This window comes from Balaenoptera physalus, assembly GCF_965194825.1.
Source record: "Balaenoptera physalus genome assembly, chromosome: 1".
In the NCBI taxonomy this organism is placed as follows: Eukaryota; Metazoa; Chordata; class Mammalia; order Artiodactyla; family Balaenopteridae; genus Balaenoptera; species Balaenoptera physalus.
Window position 1 is genome coordinate 186101931 of NC_138882.1, and position 15322 is coordinate 186117252.

The window sequence follows — 15322 nt, forward strand, 5'->3', positions numbered from 1 at the left end:
ATTGGCAGGCAGATTCTCAACCACTGCGCCACCAGGGAAGCCTTTGCTGAGCTTTCTCATTAAAAAGGAAAGAGGAAAGAACAAGTGAAATCCAGGACTCTTGAACACATCCATAAGGTGTGAAAAGCAGCAAAGAATCTAAATCAAACTGAATTTAAAGATTTCTCTTCTAAGGGAAGCCCACACCCAACCTCCCTACCAACCCAGGGTTCAGACATTTAATTGTTGATTAGTAAAACTGCCAAGCTCTTCCTTTGTCTTTGCTTTAACCATGGCCATCAGATGCTTTTTTTTCCTATGGGTATTCTTGGTATTTCAATTCTGAATTTCGTTTGCATTGGCTTTGCCAGCTCCTTTTGGCAGGCGGCAGTTACAGGTGGCTGGGCGCCTGGAACACCGTGCTGTCCCTCCTGGCCTTCCTGCCTGGTTTACATTAAGACTCCCTGGTTAGTTCTCATGCCAAATAGCCCTGAACTCTCTGCCTAAGTCACATTTGCTTTGCTCTCTGAGCTCCCTAACAAGGCGCAGCGCTGACAGCCTCCGCTGTCTTGGAAAAGGAAAGTGACAGGACCTGAGGATCCCTGCCTCCCCATCACTCTGGGGCCAGGGATGCTCCCATTTCCCACCCAGCCTCCTGTCGGTGCGCACATTGCAAGGTGATGCCCGACACCTCCACTCCCGCTCCCCATCGTGGGCATGGAGCAAGGTTTCCTCCAGGCGTCGTCCACATCGCCTTCCCTCACCTGCCCCCTAGTCTTAAGCTAAGGGAACAGTTTGTAACTCTCTCACTTCATGGCTCTTTGAAATAATATGGTGATGTAGTATAGTGGCCTTTGTGAAGTTTCGCCCAGTTTTGTGACTTTGGGCTACTTAACCATGGTTCCCACTTGGCGAGATCTTTGTGAGGACCGAGAATAAAGGATACAAGTCTCCAGGGACCTGATGGTACTCAGAACGGAGGGCCAATTTCATGAGCACAGGTTTTTGCTCTTGTTTTGTTATCTTTTTTTTCTATGTACAAGATACTTGCCATAGCTTTATTTATAATAACAAACTAGGAGAGAAACAAACGTATAGCCATAAGGAATTGGTGAAGTTACAGCCCAAACATAGTGACTAAGGCATCTTTAACACCATGATTTGAAGAACATTTAACAATGGAGGAAAATGTTTATGTTAGGTAAAAAAAAAAAAAAAAAAAAAATGATGAAAGACCAATTATTCCATGTATTTAACAGATTGTGCATATTTTTGTATTTGTGTAAAAATAGAAAAATAACTGAAAGTATTTGTCTTGATTGGCAAGATTTGGAGTAATTTATGTTTTCTTCTTTCTGCTTTTCTCTTTACTCTAAAAGTTTTTTTTAATTAATTTTTATTGGAGTATAGTTGCTTTACAATGTCGTGTTAGCTTCTACTGCCCAGCAAAATGAGTCAGCCACACATATACATATAGCCCCTCCATTTAGGACACTGCAGGGCATTAAGTAGAGCTCCCTGTGCTATACAGTATGTTCCCATCAGTTGTCTATTTTATATGTAAGTATCAATAGTGTATATGTGTCAATCCCAATCTTCCAATTCCTCCCACCCCACCCCTTTCCCCTTTGGTATCCATACTGTTTTATTATCATAAGAGGCAGAAATGACACTGACTTGACTGTTTTTAAAAAATGTCTACCCCTAAGGCACTTACTGACTGTCGGAGCCCTTTTAACTTGATCCCTCCTAACCTGGAAAGTTCCTTTCTTTACACGCAGCCCTGTATATGTAGGACGACGTGCCCCCTCGTGGCCAGCCAGAGAGTTGCAGCTAATTTCCGTTTCTCTCACGCAGGCATTTTTTTATTAAAGATGCAAAATCACTTCCTAACCTAGATGCTGGGAGGTGTGGTAGGAGAGGGTTGAGGTCACTGGAGATGAGATTCAGAGGTTGCCTTCAAGGAATTAAGGTAACCAACCATCCCGGTTTGCCCGGGACTGAAGGATTTCTTGGGACCCAGACCAAGTGCTAAAATCCAGCAAGTCCTGGACAAACCAGAACACATTGTTACCCATAGGTTTATCCCATTCACTGTTGCTGCATGGCGAGCAGGCCTCTACCAGGGTTAAAATACAGGGCTGGCAGTTTACACGGGAACAAGGATTGTTAAAAGTCTGGAGAATGGTGTGATTTCCTGAAAGGGCAGGTATAAGCAGGGCATCAGATCAGAGGCAATTTGGGGAAGTTGTTAACATAAGGACACTAGGTCCTTCAACTGTGTCTAACCAGCAAAGTGCTGGACACTGTGATATGGTTTCGTATCAGTTCCTCTCGGACTGGTCTTCATCTAGGGAAGCCCTGTGCAGATTTATGAACAATTGAATAATTTTTCTCTTTTAGCAAGACTATTTAAAGGAGGTTTCTGTCTCCACCATTACATATCACAGAGCCAAAATGGGAAACTCAAGTTGCCCTTTTCATCCTCCAGTGCTTTGCCAACTTAAATGTTACAAACAAATCGCAGATTAATATCCCCTAACTAATCGCTGGAAGGTAAGAGAATAATTATGGTTTAGTCATGCAGAGTAGAACAGAAGTAAAGAAAGGCCCCATGTGCAACGGAAATTGGAAGGAAAACTAAGAAGGTAGAAACTGCAATCAGCTGGCTGGCAATCGGCCAGGACCACACAGTGAACTCCCACCCCTCAGGTGCAGGTGTCTTAACGAGAGAACCAGGGTGAACTTCCAGCCTTTTAAATCACTTTTCAAATTACCCGAGAGCCACCCCTGTTGGTCCTGGGAGGTTGCCTTTGCCAAGACTTGTCCAGTTTAGTCCTGCCCAGTGAATCAAAGCAGATCAGGTTGTGGTAATGCTGCACAGGGAAAGCTCTCAGGTTGTTATTATTATTAACAGTGGTTTTCAACTGGGGGTGATTTGGCCCCTGCGGGTACATTTGACAATGTCTGGAGACATTTTGGTGGTCACAACTTGGCGAGTGCTACTGGCATCTAGTGTGTGGGACCAGGGATGCTGTTAAACATTCCATGATGACAAGACCGTCCCTCCAACAGGGAAGCATCCAGCCCCAAAGGTCCATGGTGCCAAGGCTCAGGGACACTGGAGATGGCATATAGTGGCACGTTCTTCTGGTCTCGTTTTTCTCCAACACGGAAGACGAACAACTGATTTAAACTTTCATATTGCTGCAATGGAATGGTGTCCACACTTTTCCAGAAATGTTCAACAAAAGCAGAATATAGAGTAAAGGGAGTGTGATATTATGAGACTGATAATTTTATGAATTTACTGGGAGCAATGGAAAGAAATGAACTAACTCTGTTATTGTAAATCAGTGCCCTTCTTGGTCAAGGGTTCAAATCCAGCATCATAGGTCTGTGGTCAAATCCGGAGGACTGCTGACTCCATCTAAAAGGGAGGTGGAAATACAGAAATAAAGTACTGTGAAAAAATGTGTAGCCACAAATCTGTGTTAATTTATACATGGTGGCTTACAGTTCACCTGCTCAAATAGAATTGATTTCGCTTTTAAACATGACCAACAAGGAAATATAGAAGATGAGGTTGAAACATCTAATAATGCCAGAAAGTAAGACAGTGCTCAAATACATAAAAAAAATACAGTGATAGGGATATGCCAAAGGGATACATGAGCCAACTGCAAGATTTCCCAATGGCCAAAGCTGGAAGGAATAATTTGAACAACAACATAGATAAGGAAGTATTGGATTATAAACCAAATTATAAAGTAACTATCTATGAGTCCATGTTAATATAAATAAATGGGGAAGAATAAATATTAATAAATCTATTTTGGGTTAGAGGATAAGATTTTTTTTTAATTTATTTATTTTTGGCTGCGTTGGGTCTTCATTGCTGCGCGTGGGCTTTCTCTAGTTGCGGTGAGCAGGGGGGGCTACTCTTCGTTGCGGTGCGCAGGCTTCTCATTGTGGTGGCTTCTCTTGTTGCGGAGCACGGGCTCTAGGTGCATAGGCTTCAGTAGTTGTGGCTTGCAGGCTTACTTGCTCCGTGGCATGTGGGATCTTCCTGGACCAGGGCTCGAACCCGTGTCCCCTGCATTGGCAGGCAGATTCTTAACCACTGTGCCACCAGGGAAGTCCAAGGATAAGAAATTTTTTTTAATTTATTTTTTTAAAGCTGCCTGTTAGAGGAAATTCCCTGGTGGTCCAGTGGTTAGGGCTCCGCGCTTTCACTGCCGAGGGCCTGGGTTCAATCCCTGGTCAGGGAACTAAGATCCTGCAAGCCCTGCCATTTGGCAAAAAAAAAAAAAAAAAAAAAAAAAAAGCCTGTTAGAGATGCGTTAACACAAACTCTGGAGTCTGATCACGTCCTCTCCTACCTCCACCACTCCTAGCTTTGTTGTCTGTGGCAAATTGCTCATCTGCGGAGTCTGTGAGCTTCTTCTTTCCACCTGTGAGTAGCAGGTAAGCTGCAGAAGAGCTTACTGTCACAATGGAACTCAACACGAAGGGGGTCTTTAACATCTGAATGTCCTATAAGCAACAGTCGTTAAAGGACATTGTTTAGAAAGTATTGCAATATACTTTGAGCCAATTACCTTTCAGAAGCCAAAAGCACACCCATAGGAACGCTATGGTGTGTTTGGATTTTATAAATATATTCATATATACCCACGTATATAATTTCTCAGTATAAACAAATTACACAGTGGGTTTGTACATCGTTTTTTGAAATATGTCTTAGATCCTAGGACCACTGTAGAACAGAATGCTTTACCAGTAAACTTTTATTCTTCAATAACAATCTTTTGAATTGTGTTTTAACTTCAACAAAGGTAATTCTTATTCCTGGGGTTTTAGTCTGAAAGGAGCCTTCCTTGGATAATAGAGGTATATTTTCCAGTTCTTTCCTTTATAGCCACAGAAGGTGGGCATTGCATCCAATTTAATCCTGCTTCATGACCGCCATGAATTAATACTGCGTGTACTTGGACTTGATAGATTTTCTGGGTGTGTAAACAGTCACAGAAGTAGGCTTCATGACAGTGGCAAAGCAGGCTAGCTACCAATGTCAACTTTGCCATTGAAGTCCTTAATTCTCTTTTGTCTATTTAGACCCCGCAAGACAGTGTCACAGCTGGCTTAGAATGTGATTGGTGCGTCTGTTTGAAATTCCAGATTTTCCATCACAGGGTGTTGGATATGATAAATGGGCTGGGTTCCAATGGTTAATAACTGCTCTCAAGGACAGCTAGAATATACTTCAGGCTGAGTTCGGGTGAGATACCAAGACACTGTTATGTACTCTCAAGCTCCAAGCAGCTGTACATATTCAAGGGTAGTTTTTTCCAAATACGAAGGTTTTTCATTGCCTTTCTTAGCCATGCCCACCCTCAGCTTTCCTCCCAGGATTCTGACAACCGTGCTGTGTGGGTTGCTCATCATTTTTTATTAGCTAAACACACCCTTCAGCACTTAAAATAAAGATGTCTGTGTTATTTAGTCAAGAGGATAAAAAGTATGTACTATGGAAGACGCCTAAAAAGTGGTTGAGAATTTGAGCTGTAAGATTTCCTTGGGACAAATGTCTCCCTATTTTTCCTGGCAATTAATGTCTCCTTTAATTCTTGCCACTAGCTGGTGCTAGGATACCATTTAGTAAGCATGCATTTACACTGAATCAGCCCGGATCAGTCACCCTAAGTGGGTTGTTCCTCTTTGTTTGACATCATGCCCTTATGTCATTTCCACTGTCTGCATGTCAGGGTGGAGGAAGCAGGTCTTCCAAACCTGCCACCCCACAACTGCGCTTACAAACAGAAGAGATTTCCTTTTGGATGAGACGAACTTTAAAGTCTCTTTCGACACTACAATTTTCTGATCTCATTATCACTTCCAAGACATAAACTTATTTTTATTACTCTCGAATCTTACAAATAATGATTTTTTTTGGTTTTGAAGACAAAGGCAACCTAACAAAAATATTAATCCCCAAATTCATGTGGTTGAAGTCCTCCTTGAAGGAAGCAACAGAGCTAGATATCCGAACTCTTTTTATTTTACAGTTTTACACCGGAACATTTATATATGATGCAATTAGCATTTATATCAATATATTTTCTTATGAATTCACCATTATACTCTCAATCCCATACTGCAGGGCTCTTCTCTTCCTCTGTTCCATATTTATATTTTCCCGATTCACCGCATTTTTCTTTTTCTTGTCTTACTGTGTTTTCCTGGACTCACAATGTTGTGTAGTAATGATGACAGCAGATATCCTTGTCTTGTCTCTGATAGCAAAGGAAGACCTTTCACCATTTCACTATTAATGCATTTGCTGTAGGTTTTTAATTTGCTACATTTTGTTGCTAATACATGTTCAATTTTATCAAATGCTTTTTTGCATTTATTGAACCAATCATATGATATTTCTCTTTACTTTCTGAATGTTGTGAATGCATTAATTAATTTTTTAAAGGATAAACCAATCTGACATTCATACCAACCCATTTTGGTTTTTTACCCATTTTATATAGAATGCTAGATTTCGTTTGATAATATTTTTTTAATAGGATTTTTGTCTCCAGGTTCACGAGCAGATTGACTGGCTTATTTTCTTTCTTTCTTGTCTGTCTTCTTTGGGTGTAGTATTGAAGTTATGCTACCCTCACAAAATAGGGTCAGGGAATCCTCTCTTTTCTGTGAAAGAGTGTGTGTGAGATTAGAATAATGTCTTGTATGAATGTTTGGTGAGAATCACCAGGAAAGCCATCTGAGTCTGGAATTTTTAACGGAGAAATTTTTTACTCCCAATTCAACTTCTTCAATGGCTGTAGAAATTGTCAGGTGCTATATTTCCTCTTCTTTTAAAAAAATTTATCGAAGTGTAGTTGACTTACAATATTATATTAGTTTCAGGTGTACAACAGTGATTCAATATTTTCATACATTACACACCATACAAAATCATTATAAAATATTGACTATATCTCTGTGCTGTACATTACATCCCGGTGACTGATTTATTTTATAACTGGTAGTTTGGTCCTCTTAAATCAATTTTGCTAGGTTATTTTTTATTAAGAATTTGTCCATTTTGTTTAAATATTCAAATTTATTGTCACACAATTATTTATCGTATCTTATTTTCTATTTAATGTCTATGACACTGACAGTGTATCTTTTTTTTTTTTTTTTTTTGGCTGTGACACGTGGCTTGTGGTATCCCCGACCAGGAATTGAACCTGACCCTCAGCAGTGAAAAGCGTGGAGTTCTAACCACTGGAGTGCCAGCGAATTCCCAGTGTATCCTTTTTTTTTTCATTCCCGGTATTGGTTACTTGTGAATTCTTTCTCTGTCTTTTCTTTTTTTTTCAAATCACAGAGGTTTGTCAATGTTATAATTTTTCAAAGAACTAATTTTTGGTTTTATTGATTCTCTCTCTATATTTGTTTCCAATTGTTTTTGTTCTTTATTATTTCCTTCCTTGTGATTTTTTGTGGTGTTATCTTTCTACCCCACCACTAATGTCTACTGATAAATTAATTGCCATTTTTAAATAGCAATCACTTTACTGGTAATAAATACATTGCTTAACTTTAATTCCATAACTGGTTTGGTTGAGTAGAGTATAGCATGAATTAGGCCAAGGTTGACATTTTGATTCTTCCTTAGGCTGACAAATTTCCTTCAAGTCCATGGTTGTGGTTCAGCCACCTTACAGAGGTCACTGAAAGCGTTTGGCAAATGTGTGGTCTTTCACCATTACTGGAAAAACAACACAGAAGTTCATGTCCTACCATCTGTTGATAACTTCTGTTATCTTCAACAGGTGAAGAATAGCAGATTTTATGATAAAAAAGCACAGAAGAAAAGGTTCATCTGTTCGTAAAAATATGCTGACAGTTCCATTTCTGTTTGAGTTTGATGCATATATCACTTTTCAAAATACTTAAGAAATTTTCACAAATTGAGTTTCATGTTATTATACTATCATCATTATAAATTCTTCTTTAAAAATCATTGAACTTAGTTCAGAAATATCAATTATTGCATAATTACTCTGAATTAATGTATCTAAAGTGTCAGCTCCGGTATTTGTAAAAGTAACTTAGAGCAATTCCCCCTGTTGGGGATAAAGGACAGAAAGTGTTCTCAGGGGCAATGTTTTGTGACACATGGGAGCCACTGTGTTTGTCAACAGCAAATATTAGATCCTCCTGTCCCCAGCTGTATCTGGTATATAATACTGCAACTGAAAGTGAGGGGAAGCAGATGGTCTTGCCTGCTTGGCAGACAAGAATAGTTTACTCTTCCTGGCTTCCTGTATAACTTTATGCATTGCATTGGGGTTAAGACAGAAATGTGAGTAGTGCGGTTAGAAAGCTCTGAAATGACGGGGCTGAAAGAAGGTAACAACTCTCTCCCATAATGTTGACTTGTAACTTTTAGAATATTCTGGAATTTTAGCCTATCAATATTCAGACAAGGTGCTGAAAACTTGAAAAGGATGTTATCTTACTTTAACAATGAATATCCAATGAACCAGAACATCTATCATTTCAACTGAGGCCAAAACATAATCAACCATAGATGTTGGGAAAAATTCTGTCACTCACATAGTATGTCAAGATAATTTCCAGGTGGATCAAAGATCTAAATTTTATAAATTATGTAAGTGCCAGAAAAGAAGTAAGTAAATTCCTTTGTAGTGTGGGAGTGGAGAAAAACACTATTAATTACAACTTGAAATCCAGAAGTAATAGAAAAAAAAGATTGTGAATTCAACTACCCAAAACAACCAAGACCTTTTAAAAGATGAAAATAGTATAAGCAAATCCAAAAGACAAATAATAAACAGGGAAAAGTAGTTGCAGCTCATATCACAGATAATGAATTTATAGAGAGCATTTCCAAAAGTTGAGAAGAAAGAGAGTGATTTTTATTTTATTTATTTTTTTATTTTTATTTTGGCCACACTGTGTGGCTTTCGGGATCTCAATTCCCTGATCAGGGACTGAACCCGGGCCATGGCAGTGAAAGCACTAAATCCTAACCACTAGACCACCAGGGAACTTCCAGTGATTTTTATTTTAATGGATGAAGTTTACCAACAGTTCATAGCAAATGAAAAGCAAATAGTCTTTAAAGATATGAAAAGATGCTCAGCCTTACTCATAATAGGAGAAATGAGAAAACTACACTGAGATACTATTTCTCACCTATCAAACAGACAAAAATTGAAAACTTTGACACCAAACACCATAGGCAAGGGTGTGAGGGAAACTGTAATTCTCATGCATTCTTGATAGGAATACAAAATAATATGAATCCTATGGGGAAGAATTTGACAATATCTAGCAAAATTCCATATGCATTTATCCCTTGATGCAGCAATCCTATTTCTAGAAATCTATCTCAGTGATACATTTGCAAACACATACACAAACAAAATGACATATTCATAAATTATTCACTGCAACATTCTTTATAAAATATTGGAAACAACCTAAATATCCATCAACAAGGAAACGGTTAACTGAATTACGAAAAACCCAGACAATGGAGCACAACGTGGCATGAAAAGGATGAGGCAATATCTCAATATACATACTTATATGGAGTGATATGCGTGGGATATGCTGGTAAAAGAAAAGAAAATATCACCTGCAAAACAGTGTATATAGTGTATCACCTTTTGAGTGAAGGTGGGGAGGAAATACACACACACACACACACTTTCTCATATTTTTAAAAGGAAACACAAGAAGGATAAATCAGTGGGGGAAACATTGGGAAGAAGAGGGAATGAGAGGCAGAAGCAGGAAAGGAAATGAGACTTCTCTGAATACATCTTGCTAGAAAACTTTGACTTTGGAATCATGAAATATTTTACAAATTCAAAAAAGAAAATTAAATCAAAAGGAGAGGATGGGGGGGAAGCATTTCCTGAAAATTGAAAACAAATCAAAACTAGTACTAAATTATACATCAAGTTGATATCATACCACCAAAGATAAAAGAGCTATTTCAAGTCACTTTTGGATGCAACATTTGGACTGTACATCATTAGTGGAAAATATTCTAAGGTCAAAAATAACTGCAAAGAAAATGTAAACTTCATTCAGTAGTCTTCTTGTTAGTAGCAATATTGACACTGCAATTTTGAAATTATCTCATGTGTAGTATATTTTAATGAGTCATTACAACAATATAAGTTGTTCTTAGGAATCAAGATTTTTAGTATAACAGAAAAGACACACAAATATAAAATTAAAGAAGTTAAGAGAAACACCAGTGATGTTAAATTTGAAGTGGAAAAATCACTATGAATATTTTAGGCTTTTTCTTTTTGAAAAATATACATTTTCTAAATCAATTAACAGAAGCAATAACAACTCAGTAGCAACGAACACACCATTTCCTGCTAAAACAAACAGGGCTTTGTAGAGAAATGGCTGAGTCCAAACTGGAGGCGGGAAATGTATGAGTTGATCCTGGGGCTTCTTGTGCCAGAAAGCAAGGAAGCCATCAAAGACAAGCCTTAGGGGCATGTCGAAAACCCAGCTTGTGAGGTTGCTGTGGCCTCAGATGGAACAATCTGTGCATCAGAAAGAATAACAACTGGGACTGATCAACACATGACAAGTGTATAAGAATCAATGAGTTCATAATGGTAATGAATGAGAAAGAGGAATAGAAATAGCAGCTCAGAAAAATTCATTGGACACCATTGAAACCACTGCTGGTAGCTGGGGCACCAACTCTGTTAGGAACCAAAGGTTTGTATCCCCCCAAATTCATATGTTGAAACCCTAATCCCTAATGTGAAGGTTTTTAGAGGTGGGGCCTTTGAGAGGAACTCAGGTTCAGATGAGGTCATGAGGGTGGAGCCCCCATGATGGGATTAGTGTCCTTATAAGAACAGGAAGAGACCAGAGCTGTCTCTCTCTCACTCCATCACATGAGGACACAGCAAGGAGGTGGCCATCTACAAGCCAGGAAGAGGGCCCTCACCAGACACTGAATCTGATGGCACCTTGACCTTGGACTTTGCAGCTTCCAGAACTGTGAAAAACAAGTGTCTGTTATTTAAGTCACCCAGTCTGTGGTATTTATTATAGCAGCCTGAACTAAGACAAACTCCTTGCTCTGAGAATTGATCATTAAAGGGAAAGAAGTAAGCATTTATCCTTCTTGTTCTATATGAACTGTATTTCTGGGTTCCTAAACAGCCTTAGTTGATGAGGAAAAGTTCTTCTTCACAGGAGAATTCCAGCTAACACATTTAGAAGGAATAATAGAATTTAAATGGTAGGGAAAAAAAATCGCCATTTTCAACTCCTAATTGTATAATTGGTCCAGAGATTAAATTGACGCAAAACCTAATGGAGAATGATTGACAGGGAAGTTTACAATGGAGGGATCAGACTGCCATCACCTGAGTCCACTGACCAATTTCAGCATCCCTAAATGTAGGACAGCCAGATTAGATGAGATGCCATAGAAAGTACACCTATAAATAGAATACAATAGAAAGTACCACCGTGAGGTATTCTTGTCAAAGAATCTAATCAAGCCTTTAGACCTAACTTTTAGTTTACAGGAGAAACAAAGGACAAACCAATAAGTTAAAGGACTTCAGAAGAAAGAAATGACACAAATGCAGAATGTGGGACATTCTGTAGAAAAACGGATCCAGTTTCTAAAACAAGTCAAGTGCATGAGGAGAACAGAGGGAAGAGATGTTCCAGATTAGAAAAGGACTTCAGAGCCATAATAATCAAAGGCAATGAGTGGAGAAATTAGAGTATAAATGGACTAATAATTCTTTTTAAGGAATGTTTAAGTTAGATGACATGATGGCATTGTGGAAAATGACCTTATATTTTAGAAACATCTATAGAAGTCTTTCAAGGTAAATGAAATGGTGTTAAGGATAGGTTTTAAATTATTGGAGGGGAGAAAAAAAAAGAGAGGAAGGAAGGAAGGGAAGGAGAGAGGGATAAAGAATGGTTCGAAAAAGAATGTGTGACAAAATCAAAATGTTGAAATTGCTAAATCGGGAGGAATGGGTCTACGGAAGTTAACTACACTGTGCTTTTGTGATGAAAACCTGTGTAATAAAATGTAAAAAATAAAACAGCAATCACTGAGGCTCTTTGCCAAAAAGATTTTGGAAGATCAGTATCTCACCTCTGGATGGACCTTCTGGGCAGGAAGGTTCCGGCTCACTGGGACCGACAGTGACCTTTGCAGGCAGGCCAAGGGGAGGTCCATGCAGAGACAGAGGTGAGAGGTGCTCCAACAGGCCATGTGAGCTGCTGCGTCTTCATTACTCAGTAAAGAAACGTTTTATTTGGAAACCTTCCTTGCCTTTAACCTAACAGACTGATTCAAACAGTTCATTTAGCAGAAGTGTCTTACAGCTCCCAGACTTGCTTTGCCCACTTAAAATACACTGTGTAAAACCAAGTGATTGGTTTGTTCATTCCCAGAAGGGAGTATTTCTTCAGTGTAGGCACATAAAAGGACCTGTTTTTATGATCTGGGCTCAAAAAAAGTTAACACAAGGAAGTAGGGAAACACTGGGCTGTGCCAGTCATGAACTGTGTGAACTTGTCAAGTTCCTTCACGGTAGGTAAGAACTTGTCCAGGTGATTCCCAATCCCCTTGCTTCTTTGAACACACTGTCTTATGAGTAGTGAATGTCCTCGCATGGGACGTGCTTGAACAGAACATGAGCTACAGAACAGGACACGGAGCTAGAAGAGAATGCTAGAGTCCCCTCTGACTCTGAGATCCTGTGATTCCCTGACTCACTTGTCAGTTTACCACATATATTGTCCATCAGAATGTCAAATGTATGTTCTAAACCAAAAGACAGCATGGAAGTCTGTTGACAGATGAATTTTAAAAAGTTCCAAACTCCTGTTCTGTTACTGGACAGTCATTTTACCTTCTTAACCAACCAGGTTCATTTGCCGGATGCACAGCAAGCCAAGGGCTGGGACACTGAGGTTTGCAGCAGAGAAAGGTTTTATTCACAAGGCAGCCAAGCGAGGAGATGGGAGAACAAATCTCGAATCTGCCTCCCTCAGGGCTCGGGGCTCGGAAAACTAATGAGATAAAGATTCATGGGGAAAGGTGATTGGAAATAAGAAAAGGGTGAGGTAATCGTCATTCTGCACAGGTGCAGCTAAGCTACAGGCTTCTTCATGGGATGGATGTTCAGAAAATTGGGTGTTAGCATGTTCTGAGGGTGGAGTTTCGGGCAAGCCCTGTTGGAAGGTCAGTGGTCCTAACCAGTCTTAACCGGCTCAAGCTGGAACTGGACACACCTGACTCCAAGTTCCTGAAAAACAACTTGGGCAAACATCTTATTGTTTTGGCTACGTGATGCTTGAAGGACATGCAAGAATTTGTTAAAAGAACAAAACGAGCTGGATAAGTGAAGGCAGGTCACAGTTCATTATTTATTAAGCAAGTTCCAGTTTAAGAGATCTAACAGATGACTACTCTCGGTTTCAACTCCTATATGGGAGACTTCTAGCAAACACAGTAGCTTGTTTCTGGATCAACGGGTGGATATTCAGTTTTCTAGAGTGGTGATTCTGAGCATACTAGGGTGAGGTCCAAGAATTCCTGAGGGATCCTGGAAGCCCTTTTTGAGGGGAGGGGCTCCACTTTCCCACTTATCTGTGTGATTTTCTTCATGTATTTCAACCCCAAACCAACGGATTGGATTTGGAAGCAGATATGAGAATCCAGCTATCCTCTGTTACATCAGACATTAGGAGATTGGCAAAGATAAAAAACAATGCCACTCTTCTCACAAAATTGTTTTCTTCTTGGAATATATAGCTATTTTTCATTAAAAATGTGCTATTTGTGTTATTATGTCATGGTTTTATTACTGTATTTTAAAACGAATAGAAAACATGAAAAAAAACTTTCTCAGTTTTAGTGTCTAACACAGTAAACATTGGCAGATATATCACATAAACAAAAGCTATTTGGTTCTAAATAATATTTGAATATAAAGAGGTCTGAGATCAGAAAGTTTAAAAGCCACTGTTCTAGGGAAATGACCCAATTTTACTTCTTAATAAGCAGGAAACTAATCCTCGAGAACAGCTCTTTAAGGAAGATATGGTTGAAGAAATGGAGTCTCGGAAATGAAGCTGCTTGTCCCAAGGCCCCGAGCCCCAGAAGACCTCCTCTGTCTTCTCTGCAGTCAGGATCAGTTCCCACGCCCGTTCTAGATCAATCACTGGCCAGGAGCACGAGCTCCGTGATTGGCCTAGAATGACTGTTTATGGGTAATGGGTGTTGGGGTGTCAACCTCAGATGACCCGTTCTCTTTATAGATGACAGGACTGTGCAGTGACAGTGGCCAGAGAAAGGTGCAGTATCTCATTATGGATCAGACGGTCTTCACTGGCTACAGCAGTGTCCATCCCCTGACATCTGCTCTCAGTGTTCGGAGATGATCACCAATGAGTGGGGAGCTGGGAGCCAGGGAGACTTGGCACCCTATGGTGCAACCTCGGCACCCTTCTGCCCCTTTTGACAGCCAAGCTTGGTGTCTTCATGACTGCTGGCAATGTCAAAGGTCTTTTTAATACAACCCTAATTGATTTCCCAATGACATTGCCTCGGCATGCAAATCTATAGCTGTAGACTATCCCCGCAACAGCATGGAATGTTGTAATTTTCCAGAGCCACTTGAAGTTCACTTGAAGAAATGATCGTTTCCATTTCCTGAACGCACATTCAGAGGCAAGAAAACTGTGCTTGCTTTGAAGAAAAATTAGCATCAATTGTAGGTTATATTAAATGTCATCTGACAAATTTAGGAAAGTTAATACATGCAAATATTTGTTTGGCTCAGGCTCAATGCAAGGCTGGAGACACTTAGCCTTTATCCTAAAGGAGGCTCTTTGGGATAACGATAGATGGACTGAATTTCATACAAAGCTCAAACGCAGAGCAATGCTGCCAGGCCACAGATTGCCTCTCCTGACTCCTCAGTGTTGTTATTTCTGGAGGAGCTGTGGGGTTGGTAACTCAGAGCACGCACTGATCTGTAAGCAAAGGCAAATGAGCATCCTTTGGGTACCAGCTTCTACCATTGTCAACCAACAATGGTCTCATTTTGGGACTTGGCTGATGTCACAAGTGGATATGTTGGGAAGAAAACACAAAAACAAATTGGAGGATCAATATAATATCAATTGATCTTAGTGGGATCCAATGGCAGAACCAGGATTCTCAGGCCTCCTATTGATCCTGGGATAAAAACCCCAATCCTTAACATGCCATGAGGCTGGGCAT